A 3,584-nucleotide genomic window follows, 5' to 3' on the forward strand; every position below is an offset into this window, starting at 1 on the left:
TTCCATAAAATTTAAGTGAGTCAGAAAGGATGATTTTCTAATCTTTATTTATGAGGAAGCCAAGCTTTAGCCAGGCTAAGGGACTAACCCAAAGTCACACACCAGGCATCCACAGCTGGAATGGAATGTTTGGACCCCCAGACTCTTGATACTATTCTGAAGTCATACTTGGAAGGTGACCCCTCTCTCCCTGACTCTGAGCCAGGCTAGAACCTGCACCATTATCTATCTCTAGTTGATGGCCTTTGTCTGGCACGTGGTGTCCTGCTGAACATGGTCTGTAGTCTCAAGTTCATAAAGAGATGTCTGACCATAACTTTCCTGAGATAACAAAACTTCCTTGTCAACCCACAGGCCTGGGCCAAGACCCAACGGCAAGAACCTTCAATCTGTCTTCACCTTCCTCTCTGAAGTGTTCCCCTGTGGCCTGGCAAAACAAAACCAATTTCTCACTCCCACAACATGCCTAACACACGTCTGCAGAGGACCCTAATCACTGGCGTCACTCAGGGCCTCAGGCTAACAGAAGCAACACCTCAATATTGCTCCTATGATGACTAAAGCAATGGGAATTGGCTTGGAGGTGACCCACATCACTTCTGCTCAACCTTCTTTGGCCAAAACCAATCACACATCAGTGCGTCTGATGAGAGAGGGGGAACACTGGGGGTCAGCACTACAACCACACAATCCAGTCCTCATCTGATGCTGAGTCTCCCAGTAATAGCCCCATAGATTCAATCCAGCCGTTACCTAACTTCCCCCATAATCAGAAGCACCCTATCTCATAAACAGCCGATTTAATTTGAAGAGAGCTCTGTTTGTTAAAAACAAAAATTCCTGGGGCACCTGGGTGCCTCAGTGGGTTAAGCCTCTGCCTTCAGCTCAGGTCATGATCTCAGGATCCTCGGATCGAGCCCCACATTGGGCTCTCTGCTCAGCAGGGAGCCTCCTTCCCACCCCCTCTCTGCCTGCCTCTCTGCCTGCTTGTCATCTCTGTCAAATAAATAAATAAAATCTTTAAAAAACAAAAACAAAACAAAACAAAATTCTTAAATATAACCAAAAATTGGTCTCCCTGTAACTTTGGTTCCTCAGTATTTATTCTTTCCTCTGGGTCTAAGGATAAATCATTACATATATAAATTAACCATGCCAGATCCCTATCCCCCAAGAAATCTTGGCTGTAAGATGGGTGACCAAGATCACGGCATCTTATGGCACTGGATATGGCATAGATAATCCCCTAATGTCACTGAAGGGGAAACCAGGGTCTCAAAATCAAGGGAGGTGGATCAAAGAGAGGCTGCAAAGAAGCTCTCTGGAGAAAGACAATTGATCATGTTGTTAGCACACCAAGGGAGGAGCTAGCTTAGAAGATAAGACTAACACAACACCAGGCAGGAAGAGGAAACGATCCATATTTGGTGACCCGATGGGCAAAACTGCATGATGCATTCAGGGAAATATAGAAATGAATGAACACAGGATGTCCTCTGGGGAGGGTCTTGAGGTGAGGTAAGCATCCAATCATGGAGGACCCTGGGGCTAACTGACAGTCTGGAATCCTAGAAGCTATTGAAAGTTTAAGCATAACATTGGCCTTCGCTAATTCTCACTTTAGCAACGTTATCCTGGCAGCAGGGGGCAGAATGGAGCACAGAGAACCCCCCTGAGTCAGGGAGCTACTGCTGTGATCCCAGGTGGGCCAATGGGGCCAGAGGTAAGGCTGTGATTCCACAAAGAAGGAGGCAGACTAGAGAAAAGAAGATGAGATGAGATAAGCAGCAGCTGGAGGTTAATTCCAAAAGGTGAAGCAGGATATGACAGAGGTATAGGGTGCTTCTCACGCTCCTAGCTTGGGTGACCACAAGGTATAATACCCTGAAATAGACACATTCCTAGCGATGGGTGGGGAAACGTTTTTGTGAAGTTCACCCTGGGGCAGGTTGAGTTTAAGTTGCATGTGTGATGTAGTGATGGTGCATTGGGCACTGTGCTGTCTCTATAAAAAGAGGGGGCTAGCCAGACATCATAGACTAGGGAGGCAGCAGTCCATATTATTATATCTGTATAGTCTGTATAATTATTATGATTATTGTATCTGTATAGTCTGTATAGTTATATATATAACTATATATCATAGAGTTACTGAAGCCATGCGTGTGGCTGCCATGCAAACCATCATTTTTCTACATATGAAGGAGAGTGAAAATATATTAACTCACCATTTTGACCTTTCCTTCTCCAGGGGCCAAATGATCCACATTAGTCCATGGTGTCTTTTTCTTAGAATTAAGGAATCTAAACAATGGCTCACAATCAGTGCCTTGCTTGGGAAGCATGGAAGCAGACCACAGAGAAACGGAGAATCATGAGAAAGATTTCATCCAACCAGACAGAGGTCTGAGGAGTTGTCCCTGCTCCACAATGGAGAACACTTCTAGGGTAATTCAAATGTTCATTTCAGATCCAGGTTTTTTTCTCTCCTGTACCTATGCTGAACAAACTCGCCCACACACACACATATGCCTTTTGTCTCATAGGATTACTATATTCATTCTTTTTAAGCAAGGGTCTTTTTTGTTTTTTTTCAATCTGGTCACATACATTGATAAGTTTACAGCTTTAGGCCAGCAATTGTTGATATATATTCCACAGACCAAACCCAGGTTAACATTTTTCAAGCTCAAGTGCCTGGAAACTACCCATCATACATTCCCAGACTATTCCTTATAGGTTGGGATCCAATCTGATTCACTGCATCTTAGCTTTCCTAGTTTCATTCTCAAAGGAAAACTTAACGTCAAGATTGCAGGCTACCTTGCTGTCATTCTGCAGTGTAATAAAACATACATTGGGTATTTGTCCCTGGTTCTTGATATAGAACTCCTAAACCCTTCGAATTTCCTGAGTGATACATGAGTGTCTTTTGTAATTTACAATTACTCCCTTTTCATCACACCTAAGTTCATACTAATGCAGTGACTCAGGGTTGGGGCCCGCAGATAGTTTCAGGATGGGGACTGGTCACCAGAAAGCCCAAACAGAGTGATTAGAGCATGGGAACTTTCATTTCCAGCCCCAACCCACCCCAATCTCTGGGGAGTGGTAGGAAGATGGAGACTGGGTTATAACAACTCTTAAACAGAGATTCAGAGAGCTTCAGGGTTGGCAAACACATTAATGTGCTGGGAGGTAGGTGTGCCCAGAGAGGGCTTAGAAGCTCAGCACCCTTCCACCCCCCACACTTTGCCCTTCTATTTGGCTGTTCTCCAGTTATATCCTCCATAATAAACTGGCAAACAACAAGTAAGGTATGTTCCTGAGTTCTATGAGTCAATATAGCAAATTAGTAAAACTGGGGAGCAGTTATGACAACCCTAAATTTGTAGTTAGCCAGACAGAAGGGTGGGTAATCTGGACACCCCACATAGAGCTGATGTCTGAAGTGGGGCAGTCTTGGGCTGAGCCCTAGACCTCTGAGGTCTGTGCTAATTCTGGATAATGTTGAAATTGGATTGAACTGTTGGACACCCAGCTGGTGTCCGAGAACTGGAGAATTGGCATGGGAAAACCCCACA

The sequence above is a fragment of the Lontra canadensis genome, unplaced genomic scaffold, assembly GCF_010015895.1.
Source record: "Lontra canadensis isolate GAN:19392208 unplaced genomic scaffold, GSC_riverotter_1.0 scaffold12, whole genome shotgun sequence".
Lineage (NCBI taxonomy): Eukaryota > Metazoa > Chordata > Mammalia > Carnivora > Mustelidae > Lontra > Lontra canadensis.